This window comes from Rhinopithecus roxellana, chromosome 4 (genome assembly GCF_007565055.1).
Source record: "Rhinopithecus roxellana isolate Shanxi Qingling chromosome 4, ASM756505v1, whole genome shotgun sequence".
Classification (NCBI taxonomy): domain Eukaryota; kingdom Metazoa; phylum Chordata; class Mammalia; order Primates; family Cercopithecidae; genus Rhinopithecus; species Rhinopithecus roxellana.
Window position 1 is genome coordinate 28,082,151 of NC_044552.1, and position 21,740 is coordinate 28,103,890.

Here is a 21,740-nt window from a genome sequence, read left to right on the forward strand (position 1 = left end):
CAATATTGAGTGCTTCCTGTGTGTCAGGCACCGTTCCAGGTGCTTTTCATGCCTTAGCTCAGGTATCCTCCCAGTCGCCCTGTGAGGTAGGTGCTGCTCTCATCCCCGGTTAAAGATGAGGAGGCACCGTGGAAAGCATGGGCAGATAGGCTTTCGCAGAAGTTAGCTGCTGCAACAATTGGGAAGCTTCTCCAACAAGGCTCCTCGCAGGCTCACCTTGAGCTCTTCCTCCTTCTTGGAATCCCATCCAAGGGTGTGTGTGCCCCAGCCCTGCCCCCAGGCAGCCACACCTCTCTGATTCTGTGAACAGACAACCTGCCCCACACTGTCCATCACTCTGTAGCTATCCGACTCTATAGTCTCTCTCGATCCCTCCCACACTCTGCTGGGACTGAACCCATGGTCAGTTCTTATTCATCTTCTTGAATGCACCTGGCAAAGCAGTGGGCATGGCATGGTGCTGGGAGGCCCATTTATTTGATAATTTCTAGGACTAGAATCTCCCAAAGTCCCCACAGGGCCGAGTGTACACCCTATTCTGTGTGTCCATGGGCCACACCTCATGCTAGAAACTGAGAATACAGAGACCAATACAATTGGGACTAAAATTTCAGTGTCATAGACAATGGTTTTATTCCGGGCTGCCCATGGGAATCACCTGGGAAACTTTGAGTTCTGATGCCTGTGCCCCCACCACAGAGATTCTGGGGTGCAGAAAAGTCCTTTGCCTGTTTTTTGTTTGTTTGGGTTTTTTTTTTTTTTTTTTTTTTTTTTTTTGAGACTTAGTCTCCCTGTGTCGCCAGGCTGGAGTGCAGTGGCATGATCTTGGCTCACTGCAACCTCTGCCTCCTGGGTTCAAGTGACTTTTCTGTCTCAGCCTCCCAAGTAGCTGGGACTACAGGTGCGTGCCGCCACGTCTGGCTAATTTTTGTATTTTTAGTAGAGACGGGATATCACAATATTGGCCAGGCTGGTCTCGATCTCCTGACTTTGTGATCCACCTGCCTCGGCCTCCCAAAGTGCTGGGATTACAGGCACGAGCCACCACACCTAGCCCTTTTGCCTGTTTTTTAACTGGTTTGTTTGGTATTTTGTTATTAAGTTGTAGAAGTTCTGTATATATTCTGAGTATTAATCCCTCATCATATGACATATCATCAGATATATCATATATCATCAGATATATGATTCGCAAGTACTTTTTCCCATGCAACAGCTTGGTCTTGAGGATTTTTAAAAGTGTCCCGGCTGGGCACACCTGTAATCCCAACACTTTGGGAGGCCGAGGCGGGTGGATTGCCAGTCTGGGCAACATGGCAAAACCTTGTCTTAACTAAATATACAAAAAATTAGTCAGGCATGGTGGCACACAGCTGTAGTCCCAGCTACTCTGGAGGCTGAGGTGGGAGGATCACCTGACCCCAGGAAGGTCATGGCTGCAGTGAGCTGTGATTGCACCACTGCACTTCAGCCAAGGCCACAAAGCAAGACTTTGTCTAAAAAAGAAAAAAAATAAGTGTTCCAGGTAAGAAAACTGGATATCCACATGCAAAAGAATGAAATTGGATCCATACCTTGTACCACAGCGGCTCCCAACCTTTTTGGCACCGCGGACTGATTTTGTGGAAAACGGTTTTTCCACAGACTGGGGTTGGGGGATGGTTTTCCACAGACCAGGGTTGGGGGAGGTTTGGGGGATGATTCAAGCACATTACAATTATTGGATACTTATTTCCATTATTATTACATTATAATAGATAATGAAATAATTATACAACTGGCCATAATATAGAATCAGTGGGAGCCCTGAGCTTTTCCTGCAACTTGACAGTCCCATCTGGGGGTGATGGGAGATAGCGACAGATCCTGAGGCATTAGATTCTCATAAGGAGCATGCAACCTAGATCCCTCACATTCACAGTTCACAGTAGGGTTTGCGCTCCCATCAGAATCTAATGCTGCCAGACAGGAGGCGGAGCTTAGGCGGTAATGTGAGTGAAGGGGAGTGGCTAAATACAAGGTTCCTTGCTCACCACTTACCTCCTGCTGTGCAGCCTGGTTTCCAACAAGGGGTTGGGGACTCTTGTTATACTACATACAAAAATTAACTCAAAATGAATCAAAGACATAAATATAAGAACTAAATTTTTTAAATTCTTGGAAGAAAATATAGGGATGAGCTGGACACAGTGGCTCATATCTGTAATCCCAGCACTTTGGGAAGCTGAGGTGGGAGGATCACTTGAGATCAGGAGTTCGAGACCAGCCTGGCCAACGTGGTGAAATCCCGTCCCTACTAAAAGTACAAAAAAATTACGCAGGCATAGTGATGGGCGCCTGTAATCCCAGGTACTCAGGAGGCTAATTGCTTAACCAGGGAGGTGGAGGCTGCAGTGAGTTGAGATGGTACCACTGCACTCCAGCCTGAGCGACATAGTGAAACTTCGTCTCAAAAAAAAAAAAAAAAGAAAAGAAAAGAAAAAGAAAATATAGGGAAGAATCTTTATGACATTGGATTTGGCAATAATTTCTTGGATATAACACCAAAAGCACAGGCAACAAAAGGAAAAAATAAATTGAGCTTCATTAAAATTTAAGACTTTTGTACATCAAAGGACACTATCAAAAGGGTGAAAAGCAGCCCACAAAATGGGAGAAAATATTTGCAAATCATATATCTAATAAGGGGTTAATATCCAGACTATGTATAGAACTTCTACAACTCAATAGCAAAAACACAAACAACCCAGTTAAAAAACAGGTAAAGGACTTTTCTCCAAAGAAGATGTATAGTTGGTCAATAAGCACATGAAAAGATGTTCAACATCACTGATCATTAGGGAAATGCAAATAAAAAACACAGTGAGATACCACTTCACACCCGTTATGATGGCCATTATAAAAACAGAAAATAGCAAGTGTTAGGCGTCTCTGGGCCTGCTCTGGTTTGAGAGGTTTCCTGATTCACAAATAAAACTAAAAATAAAATAAAATTAAAAACCGAGTGTTGCAGGGAAGTGTAGAAATTGAAACACTTGTATATTGCTGATGGGAGTGTAAACTGGTACAGCCACTGTGGAAAACAGTTTGGTGATTCATTAAAAAGTTAATCATAGACTGGGCGTCGTGGCTCATACCGGTAATCCCAGCACTTTGGGAAGCCAAGGCGGGTGGATCATGGGTCAGGAGATAGAGACTATCCTGGCCAACATGATGAAACCCCATCTCTACTAAGAATACACAAATTAGCTGGGCATGATGGTGCGTGCCCGTAATCCCAGCTACTCGGGAGGCTGAGACAGGAGAATCGCTTGAACCAGGGAGTTGGAGGTTGCCGTGAGCCGAGATCGTGCCACTGCACTCCAGCCTGGTGACAGAGCAAGACTCCATCTCAAAAAAAAAAAAAAAAAAGAAAGAAAGAAAAGAAAAAAGAAAAAAAATGGCCGGGCGCGGTGGCTCATGTCTGTAATCCCAGCACTTTGGGAGGCCAAGGTGGGTGGATCACAAGGTCAGGAGATTGAGACCATCCTGGCTAACACAGTGAAACCCCGTCTCCACTAAAAATACAAAAAATTAGCTGGGTGTGGTGGCGGGCACCTGTAGTCCCAGCTACCAGGAGGCTGGGGCAGGAGAATGGCGTGAAGCCGGGAGGCGGAGCTTGCAGTGAGCCGAGATGGCGCCACTGCACTCCAGCCTGGGCAACAGAGCTAGACTCCATCTCAAAAAAAAAGGTTAATCATAGAATTACCATATGATCCAGCAATTCTACTTCTAGGTACAGGGAAACATTGGAAAGATTGTGGGTTTGGTTCTAGACCACTGCAACAAAGTGAATATTGCATAAGCATGAATTTTTTGATTTCCCAATGTATATTATAGCTATGTTTACACTATACTATAATAGTCTATTAAGTGTGCAATAGCATCATGTCTAAAAAGTGTACATACCTGGCCAGGTGGGGTGACTCACACCTGTAATCCCAGCACTTTGGGAGGCTGAGGTGGTCGGATCACCTGAGGTCAGGAGTTAAAGACCGGCCTGGCCAACATGGCAAAACCTTGTCTCTACAAAAATACAGAAATTAGCCAGGCATGATGGTGGGTGCCTGTAATCCCAGCTACTCAGGAGGCTATGGCAGGGGAATTGCTTAAACCTAGGAGGCGGAGGTTGTAGTGAGCTGATCGCGCCATTGCACTCCAGCCTGGGCAACAGAGCGACTTCCATCTCAAAAAAAAAAAAAGGCACATACCCTCATGAAAAAATACTTTGTTGCTAAATATATATGCACAAAAATATATGATCATCTATGATCATCTGAGCCTTCAGTGAGTCCTAATCTTTTTGCTGGTGGAACATCTTGCCTCAATGCTGATGGCTGCTGACTGATTGGGGTGGTGGTTGCTGAAGGCTGGAGTGGCTATGGCAATTTTTAAAAATATGACAACAATGAAGTCTGTTGCATCAATTGGCTCTTCCTTTCATAAAAGATTTCTCAGTAGCACATGATGCAGTCTGATGGCATTTTACTCACAGGAGAACTTCTTTCCAATTGGAGTGAATCTTCTCAAACCCTGCTGCTGCTTTCTCAACTAAGCTTATGTCATATTCTGAATCCTTTGTTGTCGTTTCAAGAATACTTCACAGAGGCCGGGCGTGGTGGCTCAAGCCTGTAATCCCAGCACTTTGGGAGGCCGAGACGGGCGGATCACGAGGTCAGGAGATCGAGACCATCCTGGCTAACACGGTGAAACCCCGTCTCTACTAAAAGTACAAAAAACTAGCCGGGCGAGGTGGCGGGCGCCTGTAGTCCCAGCTACTCGGGAGGCTGAGGCAGGAGAATGGCGTGAACCCGGGAGGCGGAGCTTGCAGTGAGCTGAGATCCGGCCACTGCACTCCAGCCTGGGCGACAGAGCAAGACTCAGTCTCAAAAAAAAAAAAAAAAAAAGAATACTTCACAGCATCTTCACCAGAGGTAGATCCCATATCAAAACACCACTTTCTTTGCTCATCCATAAGAAGTAACTCCTCATCCATTCAGGTTTTATCAGCAATTCAGTCACATCTTCAGGCTCTACTTCTAATTCTAGGTCTCTTGCTATTTCTACCACATCTGTGGATTCTTCCTCCACAAAAGTCTTGAACCCCTCAAAGTCATACATGAGAGTTGGAATCACTTTCTTCCAAACTCATATTAATGTTGATATTTTGATCTGCTTCCATGAATTGTGAATGTTTTTAATGGCATCTAGAATGATTAATCCTTTCAGAAGGTTTTCAATTTACTTTGCCCAGATCCATCAGAGGAATCACTATCTATGGCAGCTACAGCCATGTGAAATGTATTTCTTTCTTTCTTTCTTTCTTTTTTTTTTTTTTTGATACAGAGTCTCACACTGTTGCCCAGGCTGGTGTGCAGTGGTGTGATCTCAGCTCACTGCAACTTCCACCTCCCGGGTTCAAGCGATTCTCCTGCCTGAGCCTCCCGAGTAGCTGGTATTATAGGTGCCTGCCACCACGCCCAGCTAATTTTTTGAATTTTTAGTAGGGACGGGGCTTCACTATGTGGGCCAGGCTGGCCTTGAACGCCTGACCTCTTGATCCATCTGCCTCGGCCTCCCAAAGTGCTGGGATTATAGGCATGAGCCACTGCACCTGGCCTGTGAAATGTGTTTCTTAAATACAAAGACTGAAAAGTTGAAATGACTCCCTGATCCACGGGTTGCAGAATAGATGCTGTGTTAGCAGACATGAAAACAACATTCATCTCTTAAACATTTCCATCAGAGCTCTTGGGTGACCAGGTACATTGTCAATAAGCAGCAATATTTTGAAAGGAATCTTTTTTTCTGAGCAGTAGGTCTCAACAGTAAGCTTAAAACATTCAGTAAACTGTGCTGTAAACCTGGATGTGCTGTCATCCAGGCTTCCAGGCTTTGTTGTTCCATTTACAGACACAGGCAGAGAGATTTAGCATAATTTTCAAGGGCCTTAGAACTTCAGGAATAGTAAATGAGCACTGGCTTCAACTTAAAATCACCAGCTGCATTAGCCCCTAACAAGAGAGTCGGCCTGTCCTTTGAAGCACTGAAGCCAGACATTGAATGCTCTCTAGCTATGAAAGTCCAAGATGGCATCTTCTTCCACTAGAAGGCTGTTTCATGGGCATGGAAAAATCTGTTGTTTAGTGTAGCCACCTTCCTGAGTGATCTTAGCTAGATCTTCTGGATAACTTGCTGCAGCTTCTACATCAGCACTCACTGTTTCACGATGCACTTTGCTGTTATGGAAATGGTTTCTTTCCTTAAGCCTCATGAACCAACCTCTGCTAGCTTCAGCCTTTTCTTCTGCAGCTTCTTCACCTCTCTCAGACTTCATAGAACTGAAAAGCATTGCAGTCTTGGATTAGGCTTTGGCTTAAGGGAATGTTGTAGCTGTTTTCATCTTCTATTCAGACTACTAAAACCTTCTCCCTGTCAGCAATAAGGCTGTTTTGTTTTCTTATCATTTGTGTGTTCACTGGAGGAGCAATTCTAATTTCCTTCAAGAACTTTTTCTTTGCACTAACAACTTGGCTGCACTCCAGCCTGGGTGCCTCCACTTCCCAAAGTGCTGGGATTACAGGCATGAGCCACTGAGGCTGGCCTCCAATTTTTAAAAAAAATTACTTAGCATGTATAGTTTGGTAGACAAAAATCTTTTTTCAAGACAGGGGATTCCTTGGGTGAAGAAATACCTAAAGGGTCTCATGGTGGTGAAGAGGTTAGAAATTGCTAATCTGGTGCAACCTCCTCAGTTTGAGGGGAGCAGACCTACACCCAGAGAGGGGAGTAACCTGGACCAGGCAGTCTAGCAAGGGGCAGACAAGGTCAGGGCTAGAAGCCAGGACCTGGGTTTGTTGAAGAAACCAGTCCTGGGCAGTTTTCTTGGGCCCCAATGTGTGCCTGTCTGCCCCAAGCTGTCAGCTCCCCCAGGATGGTGAAAGTGTCTGTAGCATTTTTTTTTTTTCAATCAGTGACCAGAACAAGTGGAGAGGTTTAAAAGTCTCTTTGGTGGTGGTGTGATAAGATAAAACCTGTTCCCGATTGGTCACGGTGGCTCATGCCTGTAATCCCAGCACTTTGGGAGGCCGAGGTGGGCGAATCATGAGGTCAGGAGATTGAGACCATCCTACTAAAAATACAAAAAAATTAGCCGGGTGTGGTGGCACACGCCTGTAATCCCAGCTATTTGGGAGGCCGAGGCAGAAGAGTTGCTTAAACCCGGGACGCAGAGGTTGCAGTGAGCCGAGATTGTGCCATTGCACCCCAGCCCAGGAGACAGTGCAAAACTGTCTCAAAAAAAAAAAAAAAAAAAAAGCAAATTCTTGGGGCCCACTACAAACCTGCTGGGGTGGAGAAGTACACTGGTGTTTCTCACACCCACTGGTGAACCCTATCTCCTGGTATTTACACCCTGGTGCAGTGTTTTCCACAGTGACACTAGGCTTGGCAGTGTGACTTGGTCTTGCCAGTAAGACATTGGCAAGCATGACACAGGCAGAGGCTTAATAGAGAAATGCTCACACACTGGAACTTGTCCTTTGGAATGCTCACTTTTGGAGCCCTGAGTTACCATCTAAGTGGGTCCAGCTATTGTGCTGGAGAGACCACAATGAAGGAGAAACAGAGAGGAGAACAGGGGAAGGGACAGGGACAAGCATCCAGCCAACTGCCAACTACTACAGCCATCCCAGCTGAAGATAAGTCATGTGAATGAAGAAGCCATCTTGGACATTTTAGCCCCAGCTGAGGGCATGCAGAAGAGAAGAACCACCCAGCTGAGCCCAGTCAATCCACAGTCATCATAAATCATTGTTATTCTAAGTCACTAAAATCTGGTGAGCTTTGCTATGCAGCAATAGACAACTGAAACCCCTGCTGAATCAGAATCTCTGTGGCTGTGGCCTGAATCTCCATTTTGTACAAACCTCCAGTTGGTTCTAATGCTTACTAAAGTCTGAAGACCCCTGGAAGGGGCACTGCGTTTGGTATCCAAAACCTTGATTTAGGCCAGGCACAGGGCAACATAGTGAGACACTATTGCTACAAAAAATAAAAAATAAAAAATTAGCCCAGCGTGGTGGCACACACCTGTAGTCCCAGCTACTCTGGAAGCTGAGGCAGGAGGATTGCCCGAGGCCAGGAGTTCAAGGCTGCAGTGAGCTATAATTGTGCCACTGCACTCCAGCCTGAGCATCAGAGTGAGATCTTGTCTTTAAAAAAAAAAAAAAAAAAAAAAAGCCTGATTGAAATTCCCACAAGCTGTCTGACTTTGGACAATTTCTTGCTTCTTTCATACTCCAATGCTTTGTGTGTAATATAGAGGTGAGTCAAGACTCCAGAGAGCAATGGGAGGAAAGTTCTTTGCGATTTGGAAACACCAGATGGAAGTGAGGATGAGTATCGTCAGCACCGTTAGCCACACTGGAGCATGCATTGAACACTGCTGCATGCCCAGCACTGAGCCTGGTGCAGGCTGCTATGTTGGACTGTGGTTGCGAGTATCCTTGCCCTATTTAATTCCCCTCAGGTACCAGAGGTGAGAATGTGGGCTGGGGGTGCTCATGGAAGTCACTGCATCCACCTCACAGCAAGCCCTGTGCCTCCTTCTCCAGAGGGTGCCCTGAATCCACCCTTTGCCACTGTACTCTCGTGCTCTCACGGACGGTTGCAATAGCCTCTTTTTTGTTGTTTTTAATTGAAGTGTAACTTATAATGTTATATTTTTAAAATTGAAGTATAACACATCTTAGCTATGCAATTCAATGAACTTTACACCTGTGAAAACTGCCACTTGGATCAGAATAGAAAATATTTCCGGTGCCCCAGAGGCCATGCTCCTGCCTGTTGACATCTCCCAGAAGCAACTGCTGTTCTGACCTCAATCTCTATGAATTAGATTTGCCTGTTCCGGCTTATCTGTAGTGTTTTTGAGTGTATCTCTTTGTATAGATTTTTTTAAGTAGTTGCTTTAGGTATTACCACATATAGCTACATACCTATATCTATTTGTCTGTATCCATGTCCATCTACCCATCCATCCATCCATTCACAGCCTGCTGGCGTCAGTGTTTTGCCAGTTCAAGTGAAGTGCAGAAAGCTTACTTCTCCTTAAGTTCCTTTACCCTCCCATTTATAATCTAATTGTCAACAATATTTTTTCTGCATGCTTTGAGAAGCACATCAGAAAATGTTATGTGTGTTTGTGTGTGTGTGTGTGTGTGTGTGTGTGTATATATATATATATATTTTTTTTTTTTTTTTTTTTAACGGAGTTTTGCTCTTGTCACCCAGGCTGCAGTGCAGTGGTGCGATATAGGCTCACTGCAACCTCTGCCTCCGGGTTCAAGCAATTCTCCTGCCTCAGCCTCCCGAGTAGCTAGGATTATAGGTGCCCAACATTGCGCCCAGATAATTTTTGTATTTTTAGTAGAGACAAGGTTTCGCCATGTTGGCTTGGCTGATCTTGAACTCCTGACCTCAAGTGATCCACCTGCCTCGGGCTCCCCAAGTGCTGGGATTACAGGTGTGAGCCACCACACCTGGCCATAATGTTATAATTTTTGCTTCGACCCTCAAACATAATTTAGAAAGCTTAAGAGAAGGAAAGTTGATCATATTTACCCCTATTTTTACTCTTTCCATTTTTCTTTCCTCCTCCCCAATGTTCCAGGAGGATTCTTTCTTTTGTCTTTCCTTTCAGTTTCAAGAACTTCCTTTAACTATTATTTTAGGGCAGGTCTGCTAACAAAAAATTCTCTTAGTTTTTATTTATCTGAGAATACCTTGATTTTCCTTCATTCCTGAAGGATACTTTCTCTGGATATATGGCTCTGGGCTGGCAGTTCTTTTCTTTCAGCACTTGAGAACTGTTTTGCCACTTCTTTCTGGCTTCTATGGTTTTTGAGTTTTAAAAATCTGCTGTAATTTGTTTTTTCCTTGTATTTTTTTTTTATTTTTAGATTTTTTTTTAGGAATAAGGTATCACTCTGTTGGAGTGTCGTAGCATAATCATAGTTCACTGAAGCCTTGAACTCCTGGGCCCAAGTAATCCTTGGGCCCAGGAGGCCTCAGCCTCCCAAATAGTCAGGACTACAAGTGCACGCCACCACACTCAGCTGATTTAAAAAAATTTTTTTTGTAGAGATAGTGTCTTGCTATGTTGCTCGGCCTGTTTTTCCCTTTTAAATAAAGTGTCATTTCTCTCTCTCTCTCTCTCTGCTTTCAAGATTTTTTCGTTGTCTTTAGTTTTCAAGAGTTTGACCATGACGTGCCTTGGAGTGGATTTCTTGGGGTTTTACCTCTTTGGAGTTCACTTAACTTCTTAAATCCATTGTTTGTCTTTTGCCAAGTTCAGGATTGTTTTCAGCTACTATTTCTTTGAATATTTTTTCAGCCCCCACTTTTTCTCCACTTCCTCTTGGACTCTAAAAACATGAATGTCAGAGCTTCTATTTTAGTTCCACAGGTTCCTGAGGTTCTGTCCTTTTCTTTTTTCTCTCTCTCTTTCTTTTTTGTCTGTTTTGTCTCTGTTGTTCAGATTGGGGTAATTTCTATTGCTCTCTCTTCAAATTCAATGACTTTTTTTTATCTCTTACCTCTGTACTATTTTTTTTTTTTTTTTTTTTTTTTTTTTTGAGATGAAGTCTCACTCTGTCACCCGCCAGGCTGGAGTACAGTGGCACAATCTCAGCTCACTGCAACCTCTGCCTCCCTGGTTCAAGGGATTTTTGTACCTCAGCCTCCCCGGTAGCTGGGATTACAGGTGTGCACCAACGTGCCTGGCTGATTTTTGTAATTTTAGTAGAGATGGGGCTTCACCATGTTGCCCAGGCTGGTCTCGAACTCCTGCCCTCAAACAATCTGCCTGCCTTGGACTTCCAAAGTGCTGGGATTACAGGCGTGAGGCAACACACCCAGCTTCCATTCTATTTACAAAGCTCACTGGATGTTGAGCCCATCCAGTCAGCATTCTAAAATTCTATCAATTTGGTTCTTCTTTGTCGTGTCTATTTATTTGCTTGGGCTATCTATTTTTCTTTTTTTTTTTTTTTTTTTTTTTTTTTTTTTTTTTTTAGTTGCCGTCAATAAGAAATTTACTTGTTTTAAAAAAATCCAGGCTGGGCGCGGTGGCTCAAGCCTGTAATCCCAGCACTTTGGGAGGCCGAGGCGGGTGGATCACGAGGTCAGGAGATCAAGACCATCCTGGCTAACATGGTGAAACCCCGTCTCTACTAAAAATACAAAAAACTAGCCGGGCGTGGTGGCGGGCGCCTGTAGTCCCAGCTACTCGGAGGCTGAGGCGGGAGAATGGCGTGAACCCGGGAGGCGGAGCTTGCAGTGAGCCGAGATCGCGCCACTGCACTCCAGCCTGGGTGACACAGCAAGACTCCATCTCAAAAAAAAAAAAAAAAAAAAAAAAAAAAAAATCCAAATGCTGGCATTGTCCAGAAAAATTTAACAGGTTTATTTATAATTATTATAAAGTTGAACCGCTGAAACTTGTTCACTGAAACATTTTAACTTGCATTAATGCTTTACGCCTCTGCATTTATATTAAAAATTCACACACAAATGAAAATGGAAAAACTGCCAATACCTGATTTCTGTCCCCTATTTTTCCACTCGCAATCATATACTTAGGTACCTTTTGACCCCATGGAAAAAAAATATCTAACGTTCAGAACTACCAATAACAGGAAGAAGAGAATTTTTTTTTTTTTTTTTTTTTGAGAATGAAATGTTTCCCATCATAGTGGATTCTTAAGCACGTTCTCCACGTATGCGGCGTGCTAGCTGGATGTCTTTTGGCATAATTGTTACACGTTTGGCATGGATAGCACACAGGTTGGTGTCTTCAAAAAGGCCAACCAGATAGGCCTCACTTGCCTCCTGCAAAGCACCGATAGCTGCGCTCTGGAAGCGCAGATCTGTTTTAAAGTCCTGAGCAATTTCTCGCACCAGACGCTGTAGCGATGAGGTTTCTTCACCCCTCCAGTAGAGGGCGCACTCTTGCGAGCGGCTTTTGTAGCCAGTTGCTTCCTGGGTGCTTTACCACCGGTCGATTTGCGGGCAGTCTGCTTTGTACGAGCCATGGTACAGAGACCTCCTCACTTACCCCCCTTCTCCTTCGGCTCGAGCTCGGCGAGCGAAAGGCGGCGCTGGCGTTGGAGAGCGACGGCTATCTATTTTTCATTTGTTTCAAACATGTTCATAGCTGCTTGCCAAAGCATTTTTTAGATGGCAGCTTTAAAATCCTTCTCAGATAATTCCAGTATGGTGTTGTTGGCATTGTTGGTTGCCTTTACTCATGAAATTTGAGATTTTCCTGGTTCTTGGTGTGACAAAAGTTTTTCCTTTTTTATTTTTTTGAGATAGTCTTGTTCTGTTGCCCAGGCTGGAGTGCAATGGCACAATCACAATTTATTGCTGCCTCAACCTGCTGGGCGCAAGCAATCCTCCCACCTAAGCTTTTAAGTATCTGGGACTGCAGGCATGCACCACTATGCCAGGCTAATTTTTTCATTTTGTAGAGACAGGGTCTCACTATGTTGCCCAGGCTGGTCTCAAACTCCTGGCCTCAAGCGATCCTCCTGCCGTGGTCTCCCAAAGTGCTAGAATTGCAGGTGTGAGCCATTGCTCATGGCCACAAATTATTTTTGTATTATATCCTGGACATTTGGAGTATTATGTTATGAGATGCTGGATCCTCTTGTAATCTGTTTCAGCAGGCCTCCTTTAACCCTGGCCCTTATTAATGCCAGGTGGGGGTAGAAATCCAGGTCCCCTACTTGACCTTGGTTGACACCCTGGTGGGGGTCAGGGGTACCTCCTTACTTCTGGGCAGTGGTGGGAGGTCTGGCTTCAATGATCCTTCCCTGCATGGGAAGGGAGGGTGCCTTGTTACTGCTCCTATGTGGTCTCCACCCACCTGATTACTCTTGGGTGGGGGTGAAAGTCAACCCAGCATGGAGAGGGAGGGGCACCTTGTTATTGCTGGGTGGAGTGGAAGTCCTGGCTCTCCCTCATTCTTCACTGTTATTGCCCTGGCGGTGGGGGATGGGGCTCCTAGTTATGGCCATGAAAGGCTCCCCACCAGGCCTTTCCTCACAGGGGAGCATGGGCCTGGGGCTGTAGTTTCTTCCATGGTGTTTGGCTAGAGTAGGGAGGTCATTGTTTTAAAGGTTTTTGTCTTGCTAGGCTGGGTCTCTGCTGATCCTTTGGCTAAAGAGAGCAGGTTTTCCTCTTTTTTATTTTTGTTTTGTTCTTTTTTATTATGTTTTAGACCCATTAGCAGGAAGCAAAGAACAGGTTTTTTCTTGGGGCTGTTTTTGTCTATGTTTATTGGTATTTCTGGGTTGCTGATTTCTTCCACCTCCAAATCTGGCATATATTGGGCACAAAGAAAACCCAGGGAACTCACTGCTCTGTCACTGTTTGGTCCTGAGGTCTCTGGTCAGCCTGCCTTCTCTCTACCTTTCACAGTCTTCTTCTGTTTGTTTTATATATAGGGGTGGCTTTAGCAGGAGGAATGAGGAGAAGTGTGTCTACTCCATCTTGTTCAGAATCAGAAGTCCAGATTCATCTATTCTTGAACTTCACATAAATAGAATCTACTGTGTGTGCTCTTTTAAGTTTGGCTTCTCTTGCTTGGCATGATGTCTTTTCAAAAAAACTTTTATTGTGGTAAAAAAAAAAAAAAAAACCCACATAACATGAGATCTACCCTTCTAACAAAATCTTAAATGTACAGTATTAACTATAGGCCCGATGTCGTGCAACAGATCTCTAGAATTTTTTCATTTTGCAAAGATGAAGCTTTATACCCATTGAATAGCAACTCCCCATTTCTTCCTCCCCTCGGCCCCTGGCAACCACCATTCTCCTTCCTGTTTCTATGGATCTGACTACTTTAGATACCTCAAATAAGTGGAATAATGCAGTATTTGTCCTTCTATGACTGGCTTATTTAAGTTATCATAATATCCTCAAGGTTCACCCATTTTGTGGCATGAGATAGGATTTCCTTTTTTGAGGCTAAATACTATTCCACTGTGTGTATGTACCACATTTTCTTTATCCATTCATCCATTGATGGACATTTAGATTGTTTCCATATCTTGGCTATTGTGAGTAATGCTGTGATGAACATAGCAGTACAAATTTGTCTTTGAGACCCTGATTTCAATTCTTTTGGATAAATACCCAGAAGTGGTATTGATGGATCATATGGTAGTTCTTTTTTTTTTCTTCTTGAAATGGAGTTTCGCTCTTGTTGCCCAAGCTGGAGTGCAATGACACGATCTCAGTTCACTGCAACCTCTACCTCCCGGGTTCAAGCAATTCGCCTGCCTCAGCCTCCCAATTAGCTGGGATTACAGACATGTGCCACTATACCTGGCCATTTTTTTCTATTTTTAGTAGAGATGGGGTTTCACCATGTTGGCCAGGCTGGTCTTGAACTCCTGACCTCAGGTGATCCACCACCTTGGCCTTCCGAAGTGCTGGGATTACAGGTGTGAGCAACCATGCCTGGCAGTAGTTATTTTTTAAGTTTTCTTTATTTTTATTTTTATTTTTAGTAGAGATGAGGTCTCATTATATTGTCCAGGCTGATCTTGAACTCCTGAGCTCAAGCAATCTTCTTGCCTCTGCCATTCAAAATGCTGGGATTAGAGGCGTGAGTCACCATGCCCAGCCTATTTTTAATTTTTTGAAAAACCTTCATACTGTTTTTTTATAGCAGCTGCACCATTACACATTCCTATCAACAATGCACAAGTGTTCAAATTTATCCACATCCTTGCCAACACTTGTTATTTTATTATAATAACACTTTTAAAATAATGGCCATCCTGACAGGTATGAGGTGATATCTCATTGTGGTTTTGATTTGCCTTGCCACAACGATTAGTGATGTTGAGCTTTTTTTTTTTTTTTTAATTTTTTTTTTGTTGTTGTTGTTTTTGAGACAGAGTGTCGCTTTGTCGCCCAGGCTAGAGTGCAGTGGCGCGATCTCAGCTCACTGCAAGCTCCGCCTCCCGGGTTCACGCCATTCTCTTGCCTCAGCCTCCCATTCTCTTGCCTCAGCCTCCCGAGTAGCTGGGACCCGCCACCACGCCCGGCTAATTTTTTGTATTTTAGTAGAGACGGGGTTTCACCGTGTTAGCCGGATGTTCTCCATCTCCTGCCCTCGTGATCTGCCATGCCTCGGCCTCCCAAAGTGCTGGGATTACAAGCGTGAGCTACCACGCCCGGCTGAGCTTTTTTTATTTTTATTTTTTTTGAGACGGAGTCTCGCCCTGTTGCCCAGGCTGGAGTGCAGTGGCGCCATCTCGGCTCACTGCAAGCTCCGCCTCCCAGCTTCACGCCATTCTCCTGCCTCAGCCTCCCGAGTAGCTGGGGCTACAGGCGCCCGCCACCACGCCCAGTTAATTTTTTGTATTTTTAGTAGAGACGGGTTTCACCATGTTAGCCAGGACGGTCTCCATCTCCTGACCTCGTGATCCGCCCGCCTTGGCCTCCCAAAGTGCTGGGATTACAGGCCTGAGCCACTGTGCCCGGCCCCGGCTGAGCATTTTTAAATATACCAGTTGGTCATTTGTCTGCCTTCTTTGGAGAAATGTGTGTTCACGCTCTTTGCTCATTTTTAAATTTTTTTAAGCTATCAAGTTATAGGAGCTTCTTATATATTTTGGATCCTAGTCCCTTGTTAGATATGTGGTTTGCAATTTTTTTTCCCATTCAGCAGGTTACATTTTCACTCTGCTTTTTCCTTTGCAGTGTTTAGGCTTTTTAGTTTGATAGGTAGTCCTATTTGTCTATTTTTGTTTTTGTTGCCTGTGCTTTTGGTGTCAGATCTAAGAAATCATTGCCAAGGTCAATGTCCTCAAATTTTTTCCTATGTTTTCTTCTAGAAATTTTATGGTTTCTGGTTTTATGTTTAAGTTTTTAGTCTACTTCGAGCTGATTTTTGTCTATGGTGTAAGATAATGATTCAGTTTCATCCTTTTGCACGTAGAAAGCAGTTTTCCCATCACCATTTGTTGAAGAAGAACTATCCTTCCTATCATTTCCCCACTGTGTATGCTTGGCACCCTCACTGAAGATCTGTTGACCATATATGTGTGGGTTTATTTCTGGGCTCTTCATTCTGTTCCATTGGTCTGTATGTCTTTATTTATTTATTTATTTATTTATTTATTTATTGCTGGTGACCATAATATGCATATATGGCTGTCTTTATGACAGTACCATACTGTTTTAATTACTGTAGCTTAGTAATATGTGTTGAAATCAGGAAGTATGGGGCCTTCAGCTTTGTTCTTCTCAATATTTTTTTGGCTATTTTGGGGGTCTTTGTGGTTCCTATGATTTTAGGATTTTTTGTTTTTCTATTGCTATACAAATGCCATTAAGATTTTAAGAGGGATTACATTGAATCTGTAGATTGCTTGGGGTAGTATGGATATTTTAAGAATAATAAGGGCCGGGTGTGGTGGCTCACACCTGTAATCTCAGCACTTTGGGAGGCTGAGGCAGGTGGATCACGAGGTCAGGAGATTGAGACCATCCTGGCTAACATAGTGAAACCAGTGGCGGGTGCCTGTAGTCCCAGCTATTCAGGAGGCTGAGGCAGGAGAATGGCGGGAACCCGGGAGGCAGAGCTTGCAATGAGCCGAGATTGTGCCACTGCACTCCAACCGGGGTGACAGAGTGAGACTCCGTCTCTAAAAAAAAAAAAAAAAATAAGTAAAGAGTATTAAGTCTTCCAATCCATGAACATGAGATGTTTTTGTTTATTTGTGTCTTCTTTAATTTCTTTCATCAATATTTTATAGTTTTCAGTTTACAAGTATTTCATCTCCTAGGTTAACTTTATTCCTAAGTATTTTATTCTTTTTGATGTTATTATAAATAGAATTGGTTTCTTAAATTTTTTCAGAAATTCAGAAATTTTAGAAAACTTTCAGAATTTGTCAGAAATTCTTTGTTATTAGTGTACAGAATCAGTATGATGTCTTGAGATTTATCCATGTGATTATGTGTAGTGGGATTTTTTTCATTGCTGTATAGTATTTCACTATGTGAACAAACCACACAGTAGAATTTATACAGTGAAATCCTACACAGCAAACTACCTCAACTACATGCAGTAAACTGCACAATTTGTTTGTCAGCCCCTCTGTGGGTGGGCATTTGGGTTGCTTCCAATTTGGAGATATTAAGAATGAAGCTTCTATGAACATTCTTGGACATGCATTTTCATGGCTATTAGCACTAAATATTGCAAAAACTTCTTAACTGGTCTCCTTGCCTCAGCTCTGGTCTCCTTCTAATCACTTCTCCATGTAAAAACCACTGTGATCTTCTGAAAACGTAATTTAGATCCCTTTCTCCCCTTGCTCAAAAGTACCAATGGGTTCCCTTCATACTTAGAATAAAATTCAGAGTCCTCACCATGGCCTACAAGGCCCTCTGGGAGCCAGCCCCTGCCTGCCTCTTCTTTATCACTACCTCGTTTGCCACCTCTCTCTGTCTGGTTTGCTCTACCTACCATCCATTCATCCATCCTCCCATCCACCCATCCAACCATTCAGCTGAGGGCTGCTTTCATTGTGCTCAGCTTACTGCCACCTCTAGGACATTTGCCCTTGCTGTTCCCTCTGCCAGAAATACTCTTCCTTCAAATCATCACATACCTCCCTTTCTCCCTTTATTTAGATCTCTGTTCAAATGTCATCTCTTCAAAGGGGGATTCTAAAATGTTCCTGCCTCATATTCTCTGTCTCTTTAACGCACGTTATTAATATTATTATTATTGTTGTTATTATTTTGAGACAGAGTCTCACTCTCACCCGAGTTGGAGTGCAGTGGTGCAATCTAGGCTCACTGCAACCTCTGCCTCCTGGGTTCAGGCAATTCTCCTGCCTCAGTCTCCCGAGTAGCTAGGACTACAGGTGCATGCCGCCACGCCTGGCTAATTTTTTGTATTTTAGTAGAGACATGGTTTCTCCGTGTTGCCCAGGCTGGTCGCGAACTCCTGAACTCAGGCAATCTGCCCGCCTCGGCCTCCCAAAATGTTGGGATTACTGGCGTAAGCCATTGCACACAGCCCACATTAATTTTCTTGGTAGCACTGCTCACCATTTGAACATATTTATTTATGATATGTCTCCCTTTGGCATGAAATCTCCCTGAGGTCATGGACGTCGTCTGTTTATCTACCGTGCTCCACCCTAGAGCAGTGTTGCACATAGCTGCAGTCAGGAAATGCTTGTTAAATGCACGAAGAAACTAGCATGGGATTTAGTCAGACACCTCAGTACTGACACCAGCTTCATCCTGCAGCTGTGAATTACAGTATGGGGCCAGCCCCTTAACCTACAAGTCTCACACTCTGATCACCTGGGATCTTGTGAAAATGCAGATTCTGATGCGGGAAGTCTGGGGTGGGACCTGAAATGCTGCATTTCTGACCAGCTTCCAGGTGGTGCATAGGCCGCTGGGCCTTGGATAGCCAGGCCTTAACTGCCCGGAGCCTCAGTTTCCACACCTGTAAAATGGCTCATTGTGAAAAAACAGTGGATACGGTATAAAGCACCATGCACAGTGCCTAGATGTAGCAGGGACTCAGTGATTGTAATATTTGTTGCTCTTCCTCCGGGTGCCTGCCAGGGCCACTGGACATTTTAGTCTTCCCCCTCCCAAGTACCCACCCCACGTGCTTAGCCGCCTACACAGAATCCCAGTAAAGCCTTTCCATTTTCTTTCTCTAGAGCTGGCCAGCCATGCCTGTTGTGGGCTGGGGTTGGGGAGGATTCTGGCATTTTGACAGTCATGGGAATATTATGCAGATGAGATGCAAAGCAGTAGCTAATGAGCACTGATTGCATTTTCCCTGGCTCTGGGGAACACGTGGGATAACTGTGCCGAGCTGGGGAGAGGGGGCAATGAATGCTTTTGGGGAGCTGGATAAGGAGGCAAGGAGGGGGTTGACAGAAGGAGTAGGCATCTCCCAGGGGCATGAGGGCCGCTGCCTTGTGGTGTGGGCCAGACAGCCTCCTCTGATCTCACCTGTGGGACAGGAACATGGCTAAGGTTCAGGAACAGGAGCTGAGGTTGGGCATGGAGTGTGTGTGTGCGTGTACGTGTGTGTGTATGCACGTGTGTGTATGTGTGTATACATAATGTAGGGGGTGTCCCTGGGCCAGTGTGGGACCTGCAAGTGGGAGAGTAGAGGGCCTTCATTCCCAGCAGCAGATGGGGCCAGATTAGGCTGACAGTGGGGGTGGGGTGGGGGTGGATCCTCTCTGGGCTGGGGAAGGAGGGGGAGACAGAAGGGGTCAGCTTCCTCCACAGGGCCTGTCTGGAATCCGTGAGTGTGGGAGGACAGGACGTGGGGTCTGCTAGGCAGCAGATGGGGCCGGATCAGGCTGACAGAGGGGTGGGTGGGAGGGCAGCTGTCTTTGGTATCCTTGGATGGAACCCGGCTCTTTAGGAGAAAGATGATCCAGGGCTGGGGGCCGGCAGGTGGGCAGGGGGCTCTGCTTACAGCACCTGGGAACTTAATCCCTCCCTATCCCCCAGCTGAGGCCTCCTCACTCTCTAGGAAGCCTCTGCTCTTGGGCACTGGGAGCCCCCACCCTCCTGGCCTAGGCCTTGACCTGAACGCCCTGCCAAGGACCTCCAGGCCTGGGGATGGCTGACATCAGACTTCTGGCCCAAGGAAGGCAAGGCTGGAAGTCACTTCTGAGGTTGATTGTGGGGTCCTTGTGCCCACCACTTGATTGGGACTTCAAGTACTTACGATCTCATCCTGCCTTTTTTTTTTTTTTTTTTTTTTTGAGACGGAGTCTGGCTCTGTCGCCCAGGCTGGAGTGCAGTGGCCGGATCTCAGCTCACTGCAAGCTCCGCCTCCCGGGTTTACGCCATTCTCCTGCCTCAGCCTCCGAGTAGCTGGGACTACAGGCGCCCGCCACCTCGCCTGGCTAGTTTTTTGTATTTTTTAGTAGAGACGGGGTTTCACCGTATTAGCCAGGATGGTCTCGATCTCCTGACCTCGTGATCCGCCCGTCTCGGCCTCCCAAAGTGCTGGGATTACAGGCTTGAGCCACCGTGCCCGGCCTCATCCTGCCTTTAATCTAAGGATAGAAGTGAACTTGGCTATGAAACTTTTAGAAACTGAGTGGCTGGTGCTGTGTTTCCCAATCAGATCTTTCTTAATGGAATCAACGTGAGGCACTGGAAAAGGCTTGGTAGGCTGAGGGCTTGAATCCCAGCCTAGCCACTAGCTGCGTTTGTCATTGTGGACAAACTGCTCAATCTCTCGGAGCCTATTTCCTAATCAGTCCAGTAGCCTCACCATGCAAGGCCCTGTGACAGCCAAAGACTGCAGGAGAGCCCCTGAGACAGGCCCAGGCTTTTCAGGAACCCACTAGCTCGTCATCTCCTCAAGGGCAGGGACTGTGTTTTGCCCACAGCTGTATCTGTGTCTAGAACCATCTCTGACACATGGTAGGTGCCTAGTCAGTGTCTGTTGGATGGATGAAATGCCCCATTTCTCTATCCAGAGATGATTTTTCTCTTATCTCTTGACATCTCTAATACTGGGATGCATCATGCAATTATGTCTGAGTTTCACCAGCAGCTGCCTTGTGATTGAGAGGGGTCTTGGAAGTGATGAATACGGAGGAGCTATCATTATTATTAAAAGAGGGCCTTTCTCTTAATTTGTGGTGGCTTCTGGTTCCTTTCTGTTGTATCTGCCCTCTCTGGGGAGCGTGGGGTCCCTGAGAATTACCCTGGGCACAGGGGCTGCAGTGACCGTTGCCCGAGGCCCTGCGGTGGTGCCGGGCTGGGGACAGCACGTCCTGTGGGGCATGCTGTGTGTCCTGGGCCCCAGTCGCCACTCTGGTCTCCTGCCACCCACCACCCACACTGTCCCTCCTAGGGGGTGGCAGAAGTCTAGAACCCTGTGTGAAGCCTGGAATTCTCTTCTTGGGGAGAGTCATTTCACTGTGCCCTGTCATAACTCCAAGTACCGATGCTAGAGGGGTGAGGAGGGATATGTGTGAGCCCCCTAGGCTGAGGGGGCTCTAGGGGGGATCTAGTGAGGATTTTCAGAATGAGACTGAGGGAGGGTGGGCCCGGTCTCCACCGCCACCGCATTCCCCTTCAGCAGCAGAGCCAAGACACTGCTAAGATCAGATTAGTGCCTGATCCCCAGGTGGGGCAGAGCAGACAGGCAAATCCTCCCCTGGGAGGCCACTCGTTATTCAGCCCCTTGATCCTGACACTTCTACTCCCATCACTGAACCCCGCCCATGAGGCTAGCATCAGGGCTTGTGTGTGCCGCGTTGAGTTTGTATAGGAAGGGTTTGTGTGTTACAGGTTCTGAATCCATGTAGATATGTGTGCACGTGTCTTCAAGATGTGCATATGCTGATGTTAGTGTCGCAGTTACGTGTGTGTTATAGGTGCATGTGTAGGAGGATACACAGACTTGTGGAAATGCATGTGTGCAAATACATGTAATGGGTGTTTGTATCTGTAAGTGTGTCGTTGGGGTGCACGTGGCCTGGACACACATGAGTGTGTATGGGCCACCCCTGTGTGCGCTTGACTGGTGTGTGGCAGCCATGGCCTGTGGGAGAAGCGTCAGAACTGGCATCCCAAGGTCTCAGTGCCGACAGCTGGCC

At 45.5% G+C, this 21,740-nt stretch overlaps 1 protein-coding gene and 1 pseudogene across 5 annotated transcripts in view; one reads left to right on the forward strand and one right to left on the reverse strand.

Moving 5' to 3' along the window:
* Positions 1-21,740, forward strand: part of PACSIN1 (protein kinase C and casein kinase substrate in neurons 1) — a 75,401-nt gene that overhangs the window by 32,803 nt on the left and 20,858 nt on the right. The gene's annotated exons all lie outside the window — the stretch shown is intronic.
* On the reverse strand, positions 11,462-12,192 carry LOC115896961 (annotated as a pseudogene). Its single transcript, XR_004056912.1, has one exon. The product of XR_004056912.1 is annotated as a histone H3.3-like (transcript).